The 26,676-nt window shown below is 39.5% G+C and overlaps 1 protein-coding gene across 5 annotated transcripts in view; it reads right to left on the bottom strand.

Annotated features, from left to right (window-relative positions):
- ATXN1 (ataxin 1) overlaps positions 1-26,676 on the bottom strand; it is a 406,270-nt gene that overhangs the window by 294,209 nt on the left and 85,385 nt on the right. For all 5 annotated transcript variants that reach the window (XR_005990381.1, XM_041772102.1, XM_041772098.1 and 2 more), the window contains one exon: positions 6,568-6,689. The gene's annotated coding sequence lies outside the window, so the exon portion shown is untranslated. The remainder of the gene's footprint in view (positions 1-6,567; positions 6,690-26,676) is intronic.

Here is a 26,676-nt window from a genome sequence, read left to right as displayed (position 1 = left end):
CAGTGTCAAAATATTGTTTAAAAAGATGCAAAACATGCCTCACACACTGCTCTCCATTAAATAGCATTCTGAAATTCTTGCTCACAAGTGCAAATGATGATTTTTTTAGTGGCATTTTTAACATGTGATATTAAAAAACCTCCTCCTCTTCCCTTTGAAAAGGAACTTTTGAGGATGCCAAATTAATTTTGGAGATGACTTTTCATTTTGTTTAAGCCAAGATATTTTTTTCTCCTTTGCAATTTTAACCAAACAGAATTCTTAGAAATGAAAAAATAGTAACAAGTATATTTCTAGAGTAGAATAGCCTTTCAGAACTGAAAATGTTATATCAATCCTTTAATGTTACCCAGTCTTGGCTTTTTAAATTCCCTTAAGAAAAAAATACCACATATTCGTATTATGTTGCCAACACTGAATGTGTCATTTTGGTGGATTTCTGATTTGGCCAATATGATTTTTTCATGGCACAAAATAGTTTGAAAAGCAATTTCTAGTCACTTCGCAAATATGGCTCCTGAGAAGCTGAAGTGACTCTACCTGATGTTAGAAGTTTCAAATACCAACGATTCACCCTACAAGTTTACTTAAAGTGCTACGATGCTGAGTCCAACTGCTTTTGTAAAAATCGTTTAGCTCAACATATGAACTTTTTGTAATTTTTTTGAAAAAAAAGCTTATCCAAAACATTTGAAATCTTACCTGAAGGGTTACTTGTATATTTCTCAATGAGTTCTTTCTTTTTACCTTCCACAAATATTAAGCTATATTATGTGCAGGAATGGGTTTACTACTTAGAACACAAGGTTTAAAAATAAACCAATCTCCACCCTCACAGATCATCCACAGAGATGGCTGCATCATCAAAGAACTGCAATCCGTTGAGCTAACACAGGAAGAGGAGACATTCCCAGTAGGCATCAATGAATGAGAAGTTCACTGGGTGGAGAAACAGAATTTCATGCAGAAGAATCAACATGAAAAAAAGGTATGGCTGCTAAAGAACACAGTATATGTAGAAAGGGAAGAAATGCCATGTGGGGAAGATGGGAGGGAGGGATGAGATCTCAATAGTGAGCTGACAATGAATTCCTAGGGATCTTGAATGTCATGCAAAGGAGTCACCATTTTATCTTGTAGGAAAATGGAAACTAACAAAATCCTTTAAATTTTTCCTTTCACTTCATCATACTCACTCATTCCTATGGAAAATACCAGAGGAGTATCATTCTTAAATCAAGTCCCAATTGATCTAATACTACAAACATCTTCATTTTTGCTTTATTTACTTCTCATCTTTGTTGACATACACATATTTTCATGATTTTGTAATCAATGTGTATTGATGTGTGATCAATTGCACACACAATTATGAAGGATGAATTTTTTCTTTTTTTTTAAGATTTTATTTATTTATTCATGAGAGACAGAGAGAGAGAGAGAAAGAGGCAGAGACACAGGCAGAGGAAGAAACAGGCTCCATGCAGGGAGCCCAACATGGGACTGGATCCTAGGTCTCCGGGATCACGCCCTGGGCCGAAGGCGGGGCTAAACCACTGAGCCACCAGGGCTGCCCATAAAGGATGAATTTGAGGCTCACATTGTATTACATACTTCAAGTGCCACCGAGGGTTTTCAGGAATGGTAGTAATTCAATCAGACCCTTTCTTTGGGAAGACAACCCTCAAAATCATAGGATGAATGGAATATAGGAAAGATAGACGTAAGGCAGAAGTACTTTCTGGAAGGTGGCTGCAGTAGTCAGGCAAGTGATGCTAACAGCAGAAACAGACCAAGAGCAGGGGAATGGAGAAGAGTGGTAGACCGTGAAATACATTTGAGGCAAAACTCTAGTGTGTGGTCAAGGGGCAAAGCGTAGGAAGAGGAGGTGGTGTCCAGCATCGATGATTGGCTGGATGCTGATGCTGTTTCTCAAGACAAGGAACCCATAAAGGGGGACAGGGCAGTAACAGGAGGAGGTGTAGAGTCAAGTTAGAGGCACCTACGATAACCCAGATGGAGCCATCTGGGAGGAAGATGGAAGCCGATGATCTTAAGCTCCGAGAGGAAGAGAGAGCTATGTTCATCAGGAGAACAGAACTGGTAACGATGTCGTGATGTGATGATGAGGTATTCAGGAAAAGCATGTGCAGTAAGGAGCTCCGGTGGGTTTCTTTCTGTTTTCACTCCAACCATGTGCCAATGTGGCAGTTTCATCCTGATTTCTTTTGATGCATAGCAAACACCTCCTTTCCAAGCTTTCAAACTGTCACCAAGGAAGGGTACCTTCCAAGTTAATCACCATCTGTTTTGATGATGCCTATTATAGGACCATTCACTGCATTTCCTGAACTTGTGTGGTTTCACTCAGTTATACCCAACCACACAGCTTCTCCAAAGGACTGATGTTATTAGCCTGTGACAGTATCAGCAAGAGGAGTGAGTTTTCATGTATTTCACAGAAGGCACGCTTGGTACTGTTTTACAGAACGTCATGTATGACAGTGAAGGGGATCTAACTTTTCTAAGCGAGAAAGCCTTTAAAGAGCTTTCCAGCAATGGTCTTCGGTGGGGGGGGGGGGGGTACTGATCTGCCTCTTTTCCTGTGTCTATCTGCCTCCCAAAAGCAGTGCCTAAGGTTTAGGAAGCCATTCGGAAAATCTGCAGTTTTGGAGGATGCCACATGGTAAAGAACACAAGTGATGTAGTGAAATATTTTTTTAGAACCAGCTCTTTGCTTTCCCAACAATGGATGACTATTTGTAAGGAAATATTCCATATATTTCGCCTGCTTCTCCCTCTGGCTGTGTCTCTGCCTCTCTCTGTGTCTCTCATGAGCAAGTAAATAAAATCTTAAAAAAAAAAAAAAAGACCTTTAATGAAGGTTCAGGCACTGATGCCTTCAACTGTACACTTCTCTTGCATGAGTGATAGTCTGTGCCCCTGCCTCCTGCCTCACAAAGCCAGCCCACACCAGAACCCAGCTGCAAGAGGCTACACAGAGAAAACCTAATCAGGTTTCAATGAAGCACGTGTGCAAAAAAAAAAAAAAAAAAAAAAAAGCCTCTTTTGGTCTCAATATTGCTTTGGAAATCTGTGCTCTCTTTTCTTACCTTAGCTGAGAATGAGAAGAAAAAAAAAATTTCCCAACGCATTGTTATACCTTCCTGCTCTTCAAACCTCCTGTTGACAAAATTAGATGGACACCTGGGAGAAGTCACTTCCTGCTGCTGTGCCTGAAGGTGCCTTTTATTTTTTTAAAGATTTTATGTATTTATTTGATGGAGAGAGAGAGAGAGAGAGAGAGTACAAGCCAGAGGGAGAAGCAGAGGGAGAGGGAGAGGGAGAAGCAGTCTCCCCGCTGAATAGGGAGCCCAATGTGGGGCTCGATCCCTGGACCCCAGGATCATGACTGAGCCGAAGTTAGGCAGACTCCTGACGGACCGACTAAACCATCCAGGCGCCCCCTGAATATGCCTTTTAACACAAACTTAATCCAAGATCGACACAACTTCTCTTAAATGAAACTGACTAAGCAAGAGTAAAAACAAACAAACATACAAACAAACGCTGCAAAAAAAAAAAAAAAAAAAAAAAGCTTCAATGCAGTTGGAAGTGGCTGTCTTAATGGCTAATAAGTTTCCCAATTAGCTCACTGGTTCCCTTAGAGGCTGGCTAGACTTCCCGAGTTCTTCTGTTTGGTTTCTGTTAGGTCTTTTACCAGGGCTGGATCTGGCAGCAAGGGCATGAGGAATTGCACTAAAAGCAAAAACCGCCCTGCAAATCTCTTCTGGAGCGTCGAAGGCCAGGGGTGCCCTTGCTGCAGCAAGTGGAGGAGGGCAGGAGGGGGCCCCGTGTGGCCACTGCAGTCTGTTGTCATCAGATTCAAATCCTGAATCTGCTGCTGGCACTGGGGATGCTTTGATGTGTGTCCACTGCAGCTTAACTTTATCCCTTTCAGGAATGGGATCGCTCTCCTGCCACCAAAATGGGCAACCTGCGCGCCCTAACAGCTGAAAGAAACAGCGTTCAAAAGAAACTGCCAAGGGCAGCAGGCGTGGCCTTGGGATCCGAGGCTACAGTGTCTAGGTTCCCACAGCACTGCTCCCACCTCCGATCCCCTTCTGACCTGAGATTCCGGTCCCCTTCCCCAGAGTCGACATGACTTCTGGACTGTGCGTGGGCAGGGGCCACCGCCACTAATAGGGACAGTCAGAACCACCACCAGTTGAAGAGAAGGAGACAAAAAGGTTTCCAGAACAGCCTCTGACTGAGGGGACTTGACACATTTGGACAAAACGGAGTTTCTATGGGATCAGAGAATATCTAGACTTCACATCCCCAAAAGGCTAAAAGCCACTGAAGAATGAATGCAACCCTGGTGGCTGGATGCTGCTTATTAGACCAAATATTGCCTGGACACCTGCGACGTGCTGAGAGCTAGACCCTATGCTGCAGGTGAGGAGGCTCAGAGGCTGAGGGAGCGGACACAGGCAGCTGCTCACAAACCTCGGTGTGCAAGACTTCTCTGCGGTGAGTCTCTTAGGCTCCACATCCCCAGAAATTCTGACTCATTGCGCCCAGTGTTGCTGAATCTGCAACTTTAATACACATGCACAGGTGGCTTGGCTGCAGGAGATCCTGGGGCCAGACCACAGAAACGCTGGGTTAAGACCTGATTCCTGCCCTCAGTGAGTGTGCAACCCAGACGGGGTGATAGCAAACACCCACAAGGCAATTCACAGCCCTAGATTTTTCTTTCTTTCTTTCTTTCTTTCTTTCTTTCTTTCTTTCTTTCTTTCTTTTTATGATGCACGTTCTAAATGTTCCAGGAGTTCAGAGGCCTGCGCATTCCAGGAAGAGGGTGAATGTGAGACAGGCTCAATGGTCAGGCAGGCAGGTCCTGCTTAGCGAGAAACAGCCCAATGGTCTACACCAAACCTCCTGATTCAGCGTGACAAGGGGGCCATGGCAGATATATGCGTGAAGACAAAGCCATGAATTAGAGGACTGCCACCCAGCAGGTAAACAGGCTTCCTAGGTTGAGTACAAGGAGGACACTGTCACCAGGAGAATCATAACACTGGCATTTCCAGATAACACGATGTTCGCATTTTCATTCTGCCACATTCATGTGGTTTCCTGCACTTCATGATTTCACATTTGTAAGACAAAAAAAAAAAAAAAATGCTGTCACGAAACCCAAATAATGCACCACTCTGAGGCAGACAGCCAGCTGCTAACAAGAGTGACATCTAAGCATCATTTAAAGTGTCATTCATAGCTCTGCTCCGGAAAAGGGATGTTTAGTGAGAAAGAAAAAATAATAAATTATGTTCAATTTAAAACAAAGTTTGGGACTCCACAGGGTTCAAGTATTGGTAGAAAACCCATAAGACACTGACAGCAAACAGAACAGAGAAGGAAGAGTTAGATCCCCGACAGGAAACTAAAGGACAAATATTATATTATATTATATTCGTATAACAATGTGCCACGTTGTCTTTAACGCCACAAGGGAATGCATTACTAACCACAGACACCACAAGGCCTGTTTGACCAAAGGGCTGGTTCACAAGATCGTAGGGAGAAGGAGGGAGAAGGGACCCCAGAGTGCCTGGCTCCTTCTCCACCACTGGTGCATCCAAAGAGCCAAAGATGACCTGCCAAGGGCTCACCATCGATTCGGCGGAGCAAGAATCAAAGGGGATGATGATTTAATTAATTTCAGCAGAGTGAACTATGGCATTTTTAGATTTGCAAGGGACCCTGGAGGTCACCGAGGCACGCACTGGAGTTTTTAGAAGTGACTCATTCCTTGAGGATGAGTAAGTTGTCTGAGGTCAACAAAGGTGGGCAGAACCAGCTTCCATTTGAGGACTGTTTCTAAGAACTACAATCAATGAGGCTGGTGAAACTTCCTTGGAAATCCACAGCATTTTTTTGGTGTCTTGTTTGGCATTTATTTATTGTTTCTTTATAGTTTAGAGGACTTAAATTCCACCTCCAGATCAAGGCTCTCATGCGGGCACCATGTGTAGTTAAAAGGTGCTCAGTAAATACGTGTTGAGTAAGACTTGGAAAATCCCAGTGCTTCTCACCTTGCCCTCATTGATACTCCACTACAGGGTAACAAATCTGCCATCAGCTTGAATCGACCGTCTCATGTGTGATTAATCCCTTACCCTCTCAGCTAAAAGGAATGTCTGGAAGATGTAGTTGGTTGGTTGGCTGTGCGTTCAGTTGTTTGGGGGTGCTTTTTCCCTTCTTTTTGGTCTTTTCTAACCACAGATTCATTGTACTCAGATCCCGCTACTCTGCAAATTTTATTTTTTTGTTGTTTTGTTTTGTTTTGTTTTTACTCTGCAAATTTTAGAAACAAACATGCTAAGTCAATTTCATTGTTCTCTTGGCTCTCCATCACTAGAACAACATTTTCTCACACAGCCTGTTGCTTGGGTTGTAGAGAAATAGCCCTGCACTCGACTAAGATGTCCTGAGACACCAAATAAATGATGATTGATGAAATCTAGAGCTAATGAATGCCAAGTCCTTTGGATGACTTACCCACAACTATTTGTGTTTCAAGACCATCCGTGCAGGCTGAAGTCCACCCTTTCTTGCTCATGGTCCGTAGCAGCACTACTTTTGAGGCCTCAGAACAAATTCTTTCATTTTGCTCCAGTATGCTACAGGAAAAGAAAACAAAACAAGTCAGAATGAAAAATGCCACTTCAAGCAGTTAGTTGATATTCAGGGGGAAATCCCTGGCCTCTCTCAGATGTATATTTTATAACCTCAAACAAGCATGTTAATTATCAGAACGATGCTATCACACAACTGATCTACCTATGGTGCCCTGAAATAGTAGAGGGTGGGGGAGGGGAGAGGAAGAAAGAAAACAGAGCACCTGCCGGGGTAGGTAGGACATCTCGAAAATTATGATATATACCACTAGGAATGTGCCTGCAAAATTTCAAGTTTACTAGCTGAAATAAGTACCCAGAGAAGAATTCCTGATGTTGAATAATTAAAGATAACTGACATGCACTTATCAAGGGTAGAAAGTAGAGAAAGGTTTGTTTCAAATTAAAATTCATCTGATTCTGCCCATTAAGGACTCAGACTCACCGAGCTAATATTAATATCTTTAAACACAGGGCTGCTAGGATTGCACAACAAAGAAAAGATAAAGTGTTAGAGGAAATTTTCGATTTTGCGCCACAAATAGGTGATTGACGGGTTTTCACTCTGACTCGATAAATCTCGATAAAGAACTGCCCCAGCCAAGTTGGAAGGCAGCGTCTACTTTACACGCTGAAATGTGAAATGAATGGTTAAAATATGCATGCCTCCTTACCCCCACTCAGAGCAGCTGACAAAGCCTACACAGTGGAACTGTGTGGTGACAAGGTGGTGGCTCTGAAAAGTACTCCTCTGCCTTGTGAGCTTACAACATTCACTGGTCACTGGTTTGTTCTAGCTTCTCCCAGTGCTCAGTCCACTCCTCTGTTTTTTTTTTTAATTTTATTTATTTATTCATGACAGTCACACAGGGAGAGGCAGAGCCATAGGCAGAGGGAGAAACAGGCTCTTGCGGGGAGCCCAGTGAGGGACTCGATCTCAGGACCCCGGGAATCACACCCTGAGCCAAAGGCAGATGCTCAACCACTGAGCCACCCGGGTACTCCTGTTTGGATTTTTTTGACAATGGCCATTAGAACTTGGAAATGTCTTCAAAAGACATCTGCAGACCCTTCCAGCCTCTTAGGAGCTCTTCCTCCTTTGTTCTGGAAGCGCACTGCAAGAATGTCACCCAGCTCTCTCACTACGATGACCGCATCCCACTTGGCACGCCCAACTCTACGCATCTCCAAAGGTCCTGAGGCCACTGCTGGGTCACCATCCAATGACCCAGTTGTAAGACAGAAAACATACCTTTATGCCTCACTAGGTGACCAGGTGAATAATCGATTCCTTGAAAGCCTTCCGAAGAAGCTATTACTTTATAGAAGACTCAACGTGTTTGAAAAGGACTTTTTGGGGGGTTGTGCCTATCTGTGGTTAAATGCGTGGAGGCACTTAGAACTTCTGAGGAGGAAGAGAAAGCTGCTCTTGGGTAATGTTTAAACAAGTGAGTTGAGTTTAAGCCCATTATATTTTCAGCTGAGTTGGAAGGCGACTGCCTGAAAATGGCAAAGTCTTTTTTATTTTCTTGATGCTATCAATACCCACCGAAAGTGGGGTTGTCACGATTTTATTAGTTTCCAGAGCAGCTTTCATGAAATGTAACTCAGCTCCCACTCAAATGTGTAACAGTAACATATTGCTACAAATCAACATAAGCCAGGAAGTTCAAAGCATGACAAACTGTCTTTATCTTACCGTTTGGGTAAAAACAGAATTTTGAAGGGAGGAGGAAGATTTCAGCGAGCCCACTGCATGTTATTGGCTGATATTAATCTTTTTTTTTTTTAACTAAAAATAAATTGCTGCCTTTCTTTCACTTGTTACCAGCTTTCTATCTTGAGTCTTTCAGGACTGGGAGGGTCTCCGTCGTCTAGTTCAAAATTCCTCTGCAAAGGAAGCGGCTGGCCCAGGAAGGCTGGCAGCACATGGCAGGTTCATCTGAGCCTTGAGCAGACTTAGGGTTTAATCACTCATGCCCACTGACTCACTGAACGCCATGTACGGTGTTGGTTGGAAAAGTTTACCAGAAGCTCAGGACCTTCTCGGGTCACCCTTTCTCTCTTTCTTCTCTGTGTTTTGTCTAAAGGAAGACATTCATTTCTGGGTTATATTTTGTCATCCAGTGGAGCAAAATTATCTGAGAGAGGCGGAATGGCTCTCTAATTAGCTCAGGGCCCTACCCTGGCTGCCAAAGCCAGGTGTCCAGAGGAGCAAGTCACACTCTTTGTAGAGGAGAAAAAAAAGGGGGGGGGGGGGACAAGGACTGATCTAAGTGACAAGATTTTCCATTCTTATCTCTGTCGACGTGAAGGAGCTGGAAGTGATTCATTTTGTGATTTATCGCAGACCCTCAATTACACATAGTGCACCGAGTATGAGATGATTTTTGTCAAAAGAAAACCAGTAAGGATTCTATACACCTCCTTTTAAAGCAGTAATTTCAAAATATTTTCCTCTTTCAGCAACTTTTCAGCAGTGCTGTTGATAACCAACAAAAACAAACTGGCTTGAGTTTAATCCCCTTTGCCTACCCATTCTTGTTTGCCAGTTGAAGCTATAAATAGAGATAAGACCAAGTCTAGAAAGAAGAAAAGAACACCAGGGGACTAGAGCATTCACAGATCTGCCTAAACCCTGAACGTTATCTATATAAACAAGGATTTCAATCGAGACGTTATCCTTACAGGGTCTGGAATTCAATAAGCATTTTTGCGATAATTTTCTGAACAGTTATAAACAAGCAGCAGCAGCAAAGTATACTCTATCAACATGTGTCAGAAACAGTGGCCCAAAAACCATGAGGTGTTTGTTTGTTTTTTTTTTTAATTTCTTTTCATCTCAATTTTGCCACTAACTGGATTTTTCAGTTTAAGCACCAACTCTGAAGTAGAATGTAGCTCCTCATGTATCAAATAAAGGGACGTAAGTAACTGTCTTCCGTAATTAATTCCCAATTAGAATTCAAGTTGCTTTTATATGTATTTGAGTATACCATAGCAAAAGAGACCTCTAAAAACACAACTGTATTTCTAGGAGTTATCAGGTACATCGCTATTCTAAAATTCAACAATTAGACACAGCACAGGAAAAAGAAAAAAACAAAACAAAACCTAACACCTTCATTGTGAAATACCCCTTCAGTGGGGAATGGGTGTCTTATTCAATAAACAGTGCCAGGAAAATGAGCTCTTTATTTGGAAAGAGTCAGATCCCCATCTTACACAATTCAGAAAATAGATTCTAATTAATTAAAAAATTAAACACATAAATATGTGTTTACAGAGACATGCATATGTAGGTTTATATATATATACACATACATATACATATATACATATGTATGTATACATATATACGTATATACATATACACATACATATATACATATATATACATTTATATATAATTTTATACAATTAAATACAGAAAAGTAATTTTATAATCATGAGAGGCCCTGTAGGCCATTGCAGAGACTTTGACTTTTTACTCCAAGTGATACAGGAAGACACCAGAGAATTGTGAATAGAGTGAAGTGAAGTGCCTTGTGAAGAACAGACCATAAGGGGACAAGGCTACAGGCTTGTAAAACAGGCTACCGCAGACATTTAGGTGAGACATCTAACACGTAGACTATTAACGTGGTGTGACACTGGGGTAGGAGATAATAAGAAATGATGAGATTTTGGATGTACTTTGAAGGCCAAGTTGACAAGCGGTATAAGAGAAAGAAAAGAGTTGAGGAGGATCCATCTAAGTTTTTGACCAGATCATCTTTAAGAATGGAGCTGCCCATTCACCAAAATGGAAAAGATGGTGGAAGAAGAAGGTGTGTGTGTGGGGGGGGGGCACTCCATTCTTGCATGTTAGGTCTAAAATGCCTATTAAACATCCTGGGGAGATATCAAGTAGCCAGCAGGATACGGGCGATAGCAAGTCGACAGGAGGCTATGTAAGTCTGAAATTCACAAACGTGTGGATAGAAAACACAAGTTAAAGCACAAGTAACTGTCACAGGCGGTTCCCAAGATAGACCCCAATGACCCCATCTCTTGACATTCATGCTCTTGTATAGTCCTCTCCCCTTGAGAATAGACTAGATTGAGCCATTCTCTAGCAAACTGAGGGCAGCAAAGGCAATGGGATGTCATTTCCAAAATTAGGTGACAAAAAGACTGGCTTCCACCCTGCATGCTCTTGTATATTCTCTACAGGGTTACTCATAATGGGGGCAGGGGTGCTGGCTGCCAGTCTGCGAAAGCCATCCTGCGGAGAGGCCCAAGTGCCCTGCTGGAGTCTGTATAAGAGTGAGCTTGGAAGCAGATCCCAACCCTCCCCCCACCCCCATCCTTTAGATGAGACTGCAGCCTGAGTTAATTAATGGCTTGACTGCAACCTTATGGAGATCCCAAGCCTGAGACAGATAAAAAAATGTGCCCTGGTTCCTAATTATAGAAACTGTGAGATAATAAGTATTTGTTGTTTTAAGCCACCAGGTAATTTGTTACACAGCAATAGGTTACTAATACAGTTATGACGGGCAAAGCACTGTTCTAGGAATTTTATATGACTTTTTACAGTTGGAGAAACTGAGTCACAAAGAAGTTACATCACTTTCCCAATACCACAAATATGTGACAGAGATGGGAATCCAACTCAGGCCATCTGACTCCTGAGCTAAGGCTCTCTGTGACTGTAAGCCAAAACCCCTCAAAGATAACCTTTTCTGCCTTGGACGTGCATACCCAAAATGTGACTTTTCCCTCTAGGAAATGCTAATATCATAGACTATATGCAAACAATGGCCTGTGTGCATCTTCACCAAGCTTCTTAACCTGTCACAGAGCTCTACAATCCTATTTTCGATATCCCAAATACATACATTTCGATATCCCAAATACATTACAATATATATATATATATACTGTCAAAGAAGATGGAAAGGTGGACTCTTGCCATTTGAAGAGTAACCTCCTTCTGGGGTTCTTTAATTTCAGTCTGGTTCATCTAGTTGATTTAACTATGAGAGAACTGCCAGCATAGTTTGCAAATGCTCTCATATAAATTCCTGTAGACTGAATGTCCTTTTGCACATTTAAAGAGCCCTCCTTTCTAAAACTACTTAATGGTAAAAACAAACAAACAAACAAAAAACACCAAGATACTGGATAAGACAGCTACAGTATTTCTGCTTGAATTATTTAAATAATAAGGGAAAACTGATTTTCAGTTGCCAGTAGAGAGTCATTAAGGATTCAAACAATATTAAGGGTTTTTTTAAAAGATTTTATTTATTTGGGGGCACGTACATTCTAGTAGGGAAGGGAAGAGGGGAGAGGCAGAAGGAGAAGCAGACTCCACCCTGAGCGGGGAGCCTGACACAGGGCTCAATCCCAGGACCCTGAGATCATGACCTGAGCTGAAGGCAGATGCTTAACTGACTGAGCCCCCTCAGGCACCACCCCCCAAAAATATTAAGTTTCTAAGTAGGAACTGGTAAAACCAAAACATAAAAAAAGCGTTTGAGCTACATAAAGTATAGTAACTACTGTCTCTTTAGTATTTAAAACAAATTAAGACTTTTCCATTCTTTCCTTGACACAGACGTGAAATACAGAAAGTGAAAGAAGTGATCTCTGTACTTCTGTGCTTCAGTACAAATTTAGAATGGCACTGTTGTCAGAAAGGAAACTGTTGCTGGTTATTGTACCCTCATTTTTTTAGGAAAAGAATGCCCATCAAGCAGTAGCCAGGAACATGTTCATCCATACCATGGAATCCTTTTATTGTTTTAACTAAGGAACATGTTCATCCACACCATGGAATCCTTTTATTGTTTTAACTAAGGTTATGCCCACAACCAATGGAAACCAAAGAACTGGAAAGAAAGAATCATTAAAAAAAAAAAAAAACAACGAAACCCACTGCCATTTATAAATCTCTTTTTTCTTTCTTTCTTTCTTTTTTTTTTTTTTAATAAATCTTTCTGTTACAAGAAGTGACTGTGTTTTATAAAGGCATATGATGCATCACCACAGGTATTTTTTGCCATTTAAAAATACCAAACAGTAGTGACAGGCCTCGTGCCGAGGCTGCCAGGACTAACCTGCAATTTGGACGATTTGTATGGGGATGACATTACCCTGTCTTGTGACACAAGCAGCAGATGCTGCTGATTAACACACAAAAATGTCTAAAACAGAGTTTCACCAACACAGGAGTTCGCAGAGTAAAGACGGCTTTGATGATTAGGAGCAAAATAGTATCAAATGATGAAGGATGAGTGGTTTCCTTTTTAAAAAAGAAGAGTCAATCAAATTAACAGGTAAGCTTTCATGGACCTTCTTCTAAGTAAAGTACAAGATGTAACTGCAAGTACTTGATAAATCTTGCTTCTTGTTTTTGGGAGAGGGTAGCATATATCGTGCATTAGCCAGTGTGTTCAGTGGGATGCTATATTCCATGGCAAAACACCACGTTATGCTAAAAATGAAATGAGGACAAAAAACACTGGGATACATTTGGGAAACACTTTTGAGGGACTCTGGTGATCTGATATGTATTATAAATCTCAAAGAGGAAAAAAAGCATGCGGCTCACCCCAAAATACATTTGACCACAGAACACTTTTTCCAGAAGAAGTAAGCAACCAGTAGACATGCACTGACCAAAATGCATCCTAGCAATCAATTCACAAGGTCTGTGGTTCTTGGACTTTTTCTTCTCAAGTCCCCTTTGCATCTCTAAAATGTAGTAAGGATCCCAAAGAGTCTTTAATTAGGCAAATCATACTGAACAATACTTATTATATTAGAAATTGAAACTGCAAAAAACTAAAATATATTAAAATTAACTCATTTACTGTAAATAATAATATACCCATTGCACATTACATAAAACAGCATGTCTTTATGAAAAAACAACTGTATTCTCCCAAACAAAAAAGTTCAGTGCGAAGAGTGACACTGATTTAAATTTTTGCTAATTTCTTTAATATCTGGCTTAACAGGGGGGCACGTGGTTGACTCAGTTGGTTTAGCGCCTAACTCTTGATTTCAGCTCACATTTTAATCTCAGGCTGGTGAGTTCAAGCCTTGTCTTGGGCTCTACAGTGGGCATGCAGCCTACTTTAAAAAAAATTGAAAAATAATAAAATAAAATAAAATAATAAAATCTTAAAAAAAATCTGGCTTAACAGAAAAAAGTTGAGTTCTCAAATGAGCCTCTGAATTCAATTTTCTGTGATACGTAGTTTGGTGAACATGTAGGCTGGCCGTATCCATGACATAAATCATGAAGAAAGGGCACGCTATTAAGAAAACATCTTGATAAGAACCTGGGAAAGGTGTACACTTTAGACTTCTTTAGCAAATGCTTTCTTTTAATAATCTAGGTTTTAATAATCTAGTAAGGATTTGTTTTAACCAAAGATGATAAACTCTTTAAATACCCTGAATGAGATTCAGAAAGTCCTGTTTCATGAAATCAGTTAACAAAGTATGTATGTAATCATAAACCATCAACTATTTATTAACAATGATTAAACAACACTGGCCATCTGGTTGTTCATGTATTCATGCAGCAATAATAATAATAGCTAATATTTGTGTGTGTGGGGGGGGTGTTTTTAAGGGGGGAGGGGCAGGGAGAGAGCGAGAGAGAATTTCAAGCAAACTCCACACTGAGCATGGAGCCCGACACAGGGCGCCATCTAATGACCCTGAGACCATGACCTGAGCTGAAATCAAGAGTCAGATGCTCAACCCATTGAACCACCCAGGCGCCCCGATACCTAATATTTGAGTGTTAAGCCCTCAAATTACATTATCTCCTTTTGGCCTTATAACCACTCTATGCGGTAGACACTTTCATTATTCTACCTTTAATCAATGAAGAAATGGAGGTGATTAGACCTAAGTAACACACTCAAGGTGCTAAGTAACTAAGTGACGGATTCAGGACTCCAACTACTGTCTGACACCAAACATTCTCTCTTAACTCATTTCCAATTCACAGTTTAGTAATCCAGATTCTTCCTCTGGCCGTTATTCCAAGAAATAATGAAATATCTTCTTCATTTTCCTATTTCAAAGTGAGTAGCTGCTCGATGAATTAGTTTGGAGCCCACACTAATAAATGTGCATAAAATGGGAACATTCTTCTGCCTCCCAAAGCAGACTATCCACGATATTCAATGAAAAAAAAAAAAAGAAGTCTCTCTCAAAAGTCACATAGGCTGGATGAGATGAGCCCAATCTTCTGATTCTTAAAAAGTCATGAGGATGGAACAATCGTAACGACGTTCTGGAAATAAAACCCAACATACCAGTCCATATCCCCCTCTTTATTCCTCTGAAAGCACAGTCACAAAACAGGGACGAGGAAAATGCCTGTCATCTCTAAGGCACCACAATAAGGCAAGGAGAAAGCATAGGCAGACCTTGTTTTATTGCCCTGTGCTTTAGAGTGCTTATCAGATACTGTATTTCTTTTTCTTTCTTTCTTTTTCTTTCTTTCTTTCTTTCTTTCTTTCTTTCTTTCTTTCTTTTTTTCTTTCTTTCTTTCTCTTTCTTTCTTTTTTTTTTTTTTTTAACAAATTGAAGGTTGTGGTGACCCTGCCTGGAGCAAGTGTATAGCACTCTTTCTCCAACATGGCATTTGCTCACTTCATGTCCCTGTGTCACCTTTTGGAAATTCTCATAATATTTCAAACTTTTTTTATTATTATTATGTTTGTTACAGTGATTAGTAATCCAATGATTACAACTCACTGAAAGCTCAGATGGTGGTTAGCATTTTTTAGCAAGACTATTTTTTAAAAAGGGTCCATTTATTTGAGAGAGAGAGAGAGAGAGAGAGTGCTGACAAGAAGAGGGGGAGGGGGATAAAGGGAGAGAGGGAACTCCAGAGGCAGAGAAGCAGACTCCCAGGTGAGCTCGGGGCTTGACCTCAGGACCCTGAGATCATGATCTGTGCCAAAACCAAGAGTTGGAGGCTTAACCGACTGAGCTCCCCAGGTGCCCTAGCAAGACAGTATTTTTAAATTAAGATATATATATCTATCTATATATCTATATATATATAGATATATAGATATAGATATAGATAGATACATCTACATATAATATTGTTTTTAAGACATTATGCTATTGCATACTTAGTAGTCTACAATATAGTGTAAACATGACTTTTGCTACATACTGGGAGCCCCAAAATTCATGTGATTCATTTTATGGCAATACTTGTTTTATTGTGGTGGTCTGGAACCAAACCTATCTGACTTACAACTCTGCTTCTTTTTCAAGGATTTCTAAACCCTTAGCTTCCCTGGGTCACTATACACCTGTGTCCATTATTTCTCTAACCTCAATGGCCTTCCTTCTGATACCTCAGAATCATTTAAAACATACTGAATACCTGGCAGCCCGGGTGGCTCAGCGGTTTAGCGCCGCCTTCAGGCCAGGGCTTGATCCTGGAGTTCTGGGATCGAGTCCCACATTGGACTCCCTGCATGGAGCCTGCTTCTCCCTCTGCCTGTGTCTCTACCTCTCTCTCTGTGTGTGTCTCTCATGAATAAATAAATAAAATCTTTAAAAAAAAAAACATACTGAACACCTTCCTAGATCAGTGTTAATCATTTTGCAACACCCAGCTCAAGACAGCTGTCCTTCCAGAACTAGTCTTGCTTCCTTTGCTCAAAGCTCCTTAGTCAGGAAACCCCATCACTATGGGCTTACTTGTCCACTTCCTGATGCGGGGTAATGCAGCTTTTCCTTCATGAGTCTCGTCTTCTACAGCTATAAGTAGATGGCAAATGTTCTCAAGAGCTCCTGGAGAAGCTCACAGCACTTCCTACGTGCCAAACACAACATAGCATGCTTGCTTGTATTTTTCTTGACTGGGCGGAGACTAAAGAACACAGGAGTGTAATTTTATGTCAATTTTATTTTTAAGCATCTTTAGATTCTTCAGTCCTAAGATTCTTCAGTCCTAAAATTAGCAATGGAATTCAGCCAGAAATTTTAGATATTTTTAAAGAGAATAGTAGTCTACAGTATAATCAATGGTGGTCACTGAAAACTCCATGCCAGTTTATTTGTGACATTCTCAGAGTAGACAGTTAGGTCAGTATACTAACTCTTGGCCAAAAAAGGGGGGTGGGGGTGGAACTGGAGTACTCCCAGAAATCCATTGACTGTATCTTACAATTTCTAAGTGCTCAGCCATTCTTAATGATGTCCACTGAGTTCACTTCCATGTCCCATTGGAGTGTTCTGTGTATCTGTTTGCAATATGAATACCCACACTGGCATGGAGCTTTTTAATGGGTAATTACACCACAGACTAGAGACACAGAAGAATCCAACTCATTCTCTCAACACCATAATTACTCTTGGAAAAATTATGCTACATACTTTGTATAAATGGTATGACCTAGGGGTGCCTGGGTGGCTCAGTTGGTTGAGTGTCCAAGTCTTGGTTTTGGCTCAGGTCATGATCTCACGGTTCTGGGATAGAGCCCTGCATCAGGCCCCACACTCAGCACAGAGTCTGATTCTCTCTCTTCCTCTGCTCCTCCCCAGACTCACAGGCACTCTCTCCCCACCACTAAAATAAATAAATAAATAAATAAATAAATAAATAAATAAATAAATAAAATATTTTCTAAAAATGGTATGATCTAGGGGATCCCTGGGTGGCTCAGCAGTTTAGTGCTTGCCTTCAGCCTATGGCGTGATCCTGGAGTCCCGGGATCCAGTCCCACATCAGGCTCCCTGATGGAGCCTGCTTCTCCCTTTGCCTGTGTCTCTGCCTCCGTGTGTGTGTGTCTCATGAATAAGTAAATTAAAACTTTTTAAAAAATAAAAAATGGTATGATCTAATATCACATAATAACAATATCCAATAATTCTTCTAGACTATGGCAAACTTACAAGGGCATTCCATTCTCCAAAACCGCCTTTCTCTCAGACCAACCAAATAAATTGGAAGCTTGTGATTTTGCAAGTGACATGGTTAGGAGCAGGCCTGTTTTGGTTTTTTGTTTTTTCCATGCCAAAGTTCTGCACAGAAGAATGGGAAGCCACTGCAATGGTTCATCTCTAATTACTGTGACAGACTATCTAACTTAAAGACTGCGTTTCCATTTGTGAGCATCATCAATGGATTCACAGAACCATGCAAATTTTGGTCTTCCTCTGAAACCTAACAGCCCTGATTTTAACCTTCTTTATCATTCTTGGTGGAAATTTTCAACAACCACAAAGGTGGGGAAAAGGGTGTGTTGCATGCTGACTTTTTAGTCATATTTCCTGATGTTGCCATTTTAGTACACTTTAAATATTTACTTATGGCAAGATTTAAGTAATTATAGTTCATGGAGCACTGTTCTCTTTTTCTGTCTCTGTAGACCCTCTCTGTGTGCTGTACCACAAAAGAAAGTTCTCTGAATCACTGCCATTATTTTGTGAAGGGCTGATGTTCTTAACTTGGTGAGCAGTTCTCCCAGAGCTCTTGAAATCTGAAGTGAGCAATCTTAGACTGGCAAATTTTTTTTTAACTGCCTTTCATATTACACTGAGACTGCTCTCAACTAACATTTCCTTTTTGTCTTCTTCCACATTCACATTGGTGATGCCCGCACACACCGCTGAGCACCTATCATCTCAGACCACCCAAATGAAGCTGAAGGAGCCACTAGCCATGACCCCAACCAAGAAGGGGTAGGTTACAGGTTCAAAAGGAAAAAGAAGTGAAGTAATGCTGGATGGTAAGAAAGATTCAGAGGTCCCTTTTAGGAATCCATCAATCCTGTTCCTGGCACCCCAACATCACAGAGTGGCTGAAACTCAAAACTCCAGATTCAATACTCTGCCTCCCCTCACTTATTTCACAAGTGAGCTGGTTCCAAATCCTATCAATTCGACTTTCTGGTTCTACTGCTAGAGTCCTTCCCTTCCCACCACTCTGGCACCACTGCTTCTGCTCTCACCCACCTCTCTTGCCCGCCCACCTAGATTTTCGACTGCTCTCCTGGTCCTCTAACCAACTCTCCAGAGTGCCTCCAAACAGATCTGGTGACTGCATTCCCCAAACTGAAAGCCTTGGATAACTACAATATACTCTTCAAACTATCACTGAAGAGGAAGGAGCAATGTGAGCAACACGTCAGTGAATCACATGTGACCCCTACCACCCCTACCCTTTTGTTGAAAATGTACAATTGAGAAGAGATCTGAGGAACATAGATGTGGAGAATACGTAAAAGGCCAAGAACCAATGTTTCATTCACAGATTTTTTTCCCCCTGGGTTTTTTGGCTCATCTATATTTTGGGTCAGTTTTGTGTTTTGTTTGTTTTTTTTTTTTAAATAAAAAACAAAACTCAATTTGACTTTTAATCATTAAGAATAATCCTAGAAGCATGTCCTGTTAGGCGCTGCCAAGTTGCATTGATACGTTTCATTACTGCTTGAAAGGCCACATATTAAAAACACTACCAGAAGTCAAGTTAAAGAAAATGAAAACATAATGATCTGGGATATTTTTTTAAAGCAGTTACTAAAACAGAAACAAATGTTATTTTAAATCTCTGGCTCACTGTAAACTGACAAGATATGAATATGAATTCCACCAAGTAATGTACAACAACTGCTTCTCCTCCCCATAACCACATGCCAACAACTCCACTTTACATTTCATTTGGATGTTACATGTGGAACGGATCATCTAGATTACAAACCACCCCTCATTCAAGTAGATCCGCTCCAGCTAATTTTTGATATCATGACATCATACGTCTAAAAAGCTTAGTAAATAACTACTCTTGAATCTGATTTGACAAAAAGTCACCACAACGTTTTAAATTTCTAAAGCAAGTGAGACACAATATCTGAAAAACTAAGGTGATGCCATCATTGTCAAGTGACGTTATCAAGTCATCCACACACTTCTTTCATGGTGCTTTGTAAGGAACTTCTGCTAGGTGCTTGTCTGGAGTAGAAAAAAACATACTGGATATGGATCATGCCCTCAGGAAGTTCATACTCCTTCCGGGAAGGCAATATATACACAAATGGCACATCCTCTTCATGGTACAGTAAGAGAACAAGAGATAAACTTTGGAATTGTAGAGTGGGAAATCTCATTTTATGGAAGAAAGGGTCTCAGGGAAGGTTCCACAGGGAAGGGTTGGTGGCCTTCCGCACTGGATAGGCATTCTGAACTCATATTTCCATTCCTAAAATCAAAGTCACAGGACTGGATCAAACCAACCAGTTTGTCCCTCGAGCTAACATACTCGGAGCAACTAATATGTGTTAAGAAATTCACAAATCAACAAACTCCAAGTGATAGCCTGGCTATAACTGGTTTAGAAAGGGCTTGGAGACTCATCGATGTTCCCAAGAGTGATAGTTCTCCTTAAATATTTGTAAGCCAAAACTGTGTTTAGATCAACATGATAATCACAATCACACAGAGAGTGTGACAGTCTTAACGAGAACAACCAAGGGTCAAAATCATTATGTATTCTGAATATAAATATGGTCTAATACAATAAGGATTTGGATCTGCCAAAAACAAATCACATGTCCCCCAATATAACTGAAGTGACCAGAATGTCAAGAACTTAATATACTGTAATACACTTAATATACTATAATAAATATATTTATTCTGTCCTCCAACATCAATATTATGCAATGATTTCATTTTGCACTGTTGTTCAAATATATATTTGATTTAAAATAGCTATTTAACTATTTTAAACTATAGTTTTTAGCTAAGTGTAAAAAATTAAGAACCTTTATTGTTGAATGCATCACAGGAGACTGGCTCGCTAAAAGTACAACCCCTGGACCCGCCTGTGACCCACTTCATCAGGCTCCTCGGGCCCAGGAATCTGTATTTTCAATGAGCTCTCTCCTTACCCCCAAGTGAGGACAGGCTGCATATTTAAGTTTTCAACCCCCTTGCCCTGTACTGTCTTCCCCGACCTGCTTCCCTCTTCTTTCCTCTATAATTGTAATATGTCTTTGCCAATTTAAAGAATTACCTCTCAACATCCTCTGCGTGTTTTCTGTGTCACTATACATTGATTAAAAGGAAAATTGCTTCTAAAACACTGAAATTATATCACTGAAAAGAGGATGTCAGTAGTCCCTCCTTATCCATGGGAGATATATGTTCTTAGACCCCCAGCAGATGCCTAAAACCACAGACCGTATCAAACCCTAAATATACTATGCTCTTTCCCATACATACATGTCTATGACTAAGCTTATTTTTAATTGAATTATAATTAACATATACTATTATGTTACTTTCAGTTATACAAAACTGTGATGCAGTATTTTTCTACATTAGGAAATTATCACCAGGACAGGTCTAGTTACCATCTGTTGCAAAGTTACTACAATATTACTGACTATATTCCCTATGCTGTAAATTACATACCTGTGACTTATTTATTTTATAACTGAAAGTTTCTATTTCTTAATCCCCTTCACCTGTTTCACCCATCCCCCTCCTTCTCTCCCCTTAGGAAACCACCAGTTTGTTCTCTGTACCTGAGCCTATTTCTATTTTATTTGTTCCTTTTGGTTTTTAGATATCACATATATATAAATGAAATAATGCGAAAAAATAAGTAAGTGAAATCATACTGTATTTGTCTTTCTCTATTTAACTTAGCAGAATACCCTCTACATCCATCCATGCTGTCGCGAATAGTAAGAACCCATTCTTTTTTATGGCTGAATAATATCCCACTGTGTGTGTGTGTGTGTGGTGTGTGTGTGTGTGTGTATTTTATCTATTCATCTATTGAGGGGCACTTAGGTTGTTTCCATATCTTGGCTATTATGAATAATGTTGCAGTGAATATGGGGATATATATTATTTCTTATTAGTGTTTTTATTTTCTTTGGATAAATACCCAGAAATGGAATTGCCAGAACCTATAGTTCTATTTTCCTCTTCTTTTCCTTTCTTTGGGGGGAGAGAGAGAATATTAAGCAGGCTCCATGCCGTGGAGCCTGAGGCAGGGCTCCTTCCCAGGACCCCAAGAGCATGACCTGAGCCCAAATCAAGATCAGATGCTTAACTGCCTGAGCCATCCAGGCACCCCTATTTTTCATTTTTTGAGGAACCTCCATCATATTTCCCATGGTGGATACACCAATTTACAGTCCCATCAACACTGCATGGGAGTTTCCTTTTCTCCTCATCCTTGTCATCACTTGCTATTTCTTGTGTTTTTGGTAACAGCCACACTGACAGGTGTACGGTGATACCTTGTTGTGGTTCTGATTTGCATTTCCCTGATGATGAGTGCTGTTGAACATCTTTTCATGTGACTGTGAGCCATTTCTCTGTCTTCTTTGGAAAAACATGTATTTAAGTCTTCTGCCCATTTTTTAATCAGGTTGTTTACTTTTTTGTTATTGAACTATGTGATTTCTTTATACATTTTAGATATCAACCCCGTATCAGTTATATCATTTGCAAATACCTTCTCTCATTTAATAGGTTGTTTTTTGTCTTGATGATTTCCTTTACTTGCCAAAGGCTTTTATTTGATGCAGTCCCATTTGCCTATTTTTGTTTTTGCTGCCCTTGCTTAAGAAGACAGATCCAAAAAGTATTGTTAAGGCCAAAGTCAAAGAGTTTACTGCCGATGCTTTCTTCAGGAAGTTATATGATTTTAGGTTTTACATTGTTAAGTCTTTAATTCAATTTGAGCTTGTATATGGTATGGATAGTGGTCTAGTTTCATTCTCTTGCATTAACTGTCCAATTTTCCCAATACCATTTATTCAAGAAACTGTCTTTTCCCCATTATATGTTCTTGCCTCCTTTGTTCTAGATTAATTCACCATATAAGCAGGGGTTTATTTCTGGGCTCTCTTCTGTTCCATCGGCCTATAGGTCTGTTTTTGTGTCAGTACCACACTGTTGACTTCTATAGCTTTGCAGTACAGTTTGAAATCAGAGGGGTTATAATGCCTCCACTTTGTTCTTCTTTCTCAAGATGGCTTTGGTTACTTGAGGTCTTTTTTGGTTCCATACTAATTTTAAGATTATTTGTTCCCATTCTGTGAAAAGTGCCATTGGTATTTTGATAGAACCCGTATTGAATCTGTAGATTGCTTTGGGTAGTATAGATATCGTAGCAATATTTGTCCTTCCAATCCACAAGCATGGAGTGTTTTTCCATTTCTTTGTGTCATCTCCAATATCTTTCATCAGTGCCTCAGAGTTTTTAGAGTACAGGTTTTGCACCTCTTTGGTTAAATTTATTTCTAGGTATTTTTAAAAATTTATTTTAAAGTTTTAATTTAAATTCTAGCTAGTTAACATATAATGCAATACTGGTTTCAGGGTAGAATTTAGCAATTCATTGCTTACATATAACATACAGTGTTCATCAGGTATTTTATTCTTTTTTATGTAACTAAGTGGGGTTGTTTTCTTAATTCCTCTTTCTGGTAGTTCACTATTAATATACAAATGCAACAGATTTCTGAATATTAATCTTGTGTCTTGCAACTTTACTGAATTCATGTATTAGTTCTAATAGTTTTTTGGTGGAGGCTTTAGGGTTTTCTATGTACAGTATCATGTCATCTGTAAATAGTGAGTTTTACTCACTATTTTACTTCTTCCTTTCCAACTTGGATGCTTTTTCTTTCTTTCTCTTGTCTCATTGCTGTTGACTAGGACTTCTAACACTATGTTTAATAAAAATGGCCAGGGATCCCTGGGTAGTGCAGCGGTTTGGGCCTGCCTTTGGCCCAGGGCGCTATCCTGGAGACCCGGGATTGAGTCCCACGTAGGGCTCCCAGTGCATGGAGCCTGCTTCTCCCTCTGCCTGTGTCTCTGCTTCTCTCTCTCTCTCTGTGTGTGTGTGTGTGACTATCATCAATAAATAAAAATTAAAAATAAATAAATAAATAAATAAAATAAAATAAAATAAAAATGGCCAAAGCAGGCATCCTCATCTTGTTCCTATTCTTAGAAGAAAAGCTTTCAGCTTTTCACTATTGAATATAATGTTAGCTGTGGGTTTGTCATATATGGCCTTATTTTGTTGAGGTACATTCCCTCTACGCCTGCTTTATTGACCGTTTTTATCATGAAACAATGCTGAATTTTGTCAAATGCTTTTTCTACATCTATTGAGGTTATCGTATGATTTTTATTCCATGTTTTATAAATGTGGTCTATCACACTGATTGATTTGTAGGTGTTAGACCATCCTTGCATCCCTGGAGGAAATCCCATTTAGTCATGGTTACATGATCCTTTGTTCTCTTTCTGTTTCTTTAAATGTAAAGTTACATTGTGTATTTGAAATTTTTCTTATCCCTTTAGGTAGGTCTGTATGGCTATGAACGTCGCTCTTAGAAACGCTTTTGTTCCACCTTGAAGATTTTGGAAGGTTCTATTTCCATTTTCATTTGTCTAAAATATTTTTTGACTTCCTCTTTCATTTCTTCATTCACCTATTGGTTGTTTAATAGCATGATGTTAATCATGTGTTCTTTTCTAGTTTTCTTATAATTAATTTCCAGTTTCATACATTGTGGTCAGAAAAGATACCTGATATAATTTTAATCTTCTTAAATTTATTGAGACTCATTTTGTGGCCTAACATGTATTCTATCCTGGAGAATGTTCCATGTGCACTTGAGAAGAATCTGTATTCTGCTGTTTTTGGATGGAAGGTTCTGTATGTATATAGTAAGTGCATCCAGCTGGCATAATATATTATTCAAGGTCAATGTTTCTTTATTTAGATTTTCTGTTCGGATGATCTGTGTATCAATGTAAGTGGGTATTAAAGTCCCCTACAATTAGTGTATTGCTATTTCTCCCATTATTTCTGTTAATATTTGCTTATTATATTTAGATGCTCCTATGCTGGGGTGCATAAAAGTTTACAAATGTTTTATCTTCTTGTTTGACACTGACCTCTTTATCATTAAGTAATGCCCTTCTTTGTCTTTTGCTATACTCTTTGTTTTAGCCTATTTTGTCTGATAAAAGTATTACTACCACAGCCTTCTTTTCATTTCCTTTTGCATGGTGTATTCATCCCTTCACTTTCAGTCTGAGTGTCTTTAGGTTTGAAGTGAGTCTTTTATAAGAAAGAGACAGAAGAAAGAAAAAAAAAGAAAGAGACAGAAGGGTCCTGGGTTTTTGTTTTTGTTTTTTTTTTTTTAATTATCCATTCAGCCACACAATGTTGTTTGATTGGAGAATTTAGCCCATTCATATTTAACGTAATTACTGATAGGTATGTACTTACTGGCATTTGGTAACTTTTCTGGCTGTTTTTGTCATTCTGTTCCTTTCTTCTTCTCTTTCTCCCTTCTCTTGTGCTTTGTTTTCTTTAGTGTTACATTTAAATGCCTTTCTCTTTTTTTTTCTTTTGTGTATTTACTATAAGTTTTTCCTTTATGGGGACTCCTGGGTGGCTCAGTGGTTGAGCGTTTGCCTTCAGCTCAGGGAACGCTCCCAGAGTCCCAGGATCCAGTCCCACATCTGGCCCCCTGCATGGAGCCTGCTTCTCCCTCTGCCTATGTCTCTACCTTTCTCTCTGTGTCTCTCCTGAATAAATAAAATCTCTTAAAAAAGTTTTTTCTTTATGGTTACAGCGATGTCCACATAGAACATTTTATGTATGTAACAGTTGATAGTAAATAAAGTGTGAACACATTCCAAAGTTTTATATTTTTATCCCCCTCCACATTTTATATCTTTGATATATCTTTTATGACACATTTTATACATTTTTATTCTATATCCCTTAATTATTATTGTATTTTTAATTAATTTTGTTACTTTTGTCTTTTACCCTTCATAGTTACTTTATAAATAGTTGATCTGTTACTTTTATTCTTTATTTACCTTTTCCTATAAGATTTTTGCTGTAGTATGTTTTCCTATTACTAACTATTAATTATTGCCTTGCCTTTTTAACTCAGAGAAGTCACTTTACCATTTCTTGTAAGGCCAGTTCAGTAGTGATGAACTCCTTTAGCTTTCACTTATCTTAAAAACTCCTAATCTCTCCTTCAATTCTGAATGCTAATCCTACCAGATAGAGAATTCTTGGTTAGCAGTTTTTTTTCCCTTTTAGCACTGAGATTACGTCACACCATTCTCTTCTGACCTGTAAAGTTTCTGCTAAAAAATCTGCTGGTAGCCTTATGGGGTTTCCTTTGTTATGTAATATGTTGCTTTTAATTCTGTTTTGAAGGTTCTCTCTTTATTCTTAACTTTTACTATTTTAATTATGATGTGTCTTGCTGTGTTTCTCGTTGTGTTCAAAGTATTTGGAACTCTCTGGGCTCTGGACCTACATGTCTGTTTCCTTCCACATATTAGGGAAGTTTTCAGCCATTATTTCTTCAATAATTTTTCTGGATCTTTCCCTCTTTCTTCTCCTTTTGGGGCTCCTATAATGTAAATGTTATTCCATTTGCTCATGTCCCAGAAACCCCTTAAGATATCCTTTCTTTTAATTTTTTCATTTTACTACTCTACCTGGGTATTTTCCCTTACTTTGTATTCTAGCTTGCTGATCCATACCTCTAGTTCATCCATTCTATTGCTGAACACTCAAATGTATTTTTCAGTTCAGTTTGAACTTCTGTTTGGTACCTGCTTATGTTTTCTCTTTGTTGAAGTTCTTGTTGTGTTCATTCATTCTTCTTCTGAGATCAGTGAGCATCTTTATGATCATTACTTTATCAGGTAGTGTGCTTACTTTTCATTAAGGTCTTTTTCTAGGGCTTTGCCTTGTTATTTGGATGGGAACATAGTCCTCTGTCTCCTCATTTTGCCTGTGTGTGTGTGTGTGTGTGTGTGTGTGTGTGTGTGTATTAGGAGAAATGACTCCCTCCCTCAGTTTTGGAGTGGTCTTGTGTAGTGGCTGTTCCATGTGGCCCACAAGCTCAATTTTCCTTGGCTACCAGAGCCA

Source organism: Vulpes lagopus, chromosome 10, assembly GCF_018345385.1.
Source record: "Vulpes lagopus strain Blue_001 chromosome 10, ASM1834538v1, whole genome shotgun sequence".
In the NCBI taxonomy this organism is placed as follows: Eukaryota; Metazoa; Chordata; class Mammalia; order Carnivora; family Canidae; genus Vulpes; species Vulpes lagopus.
The sequence above is the reverse complement of the archived record's forward strand: the minus strand, read 5'-3'. Positions and strand labels throughout refer to the sequence as shown.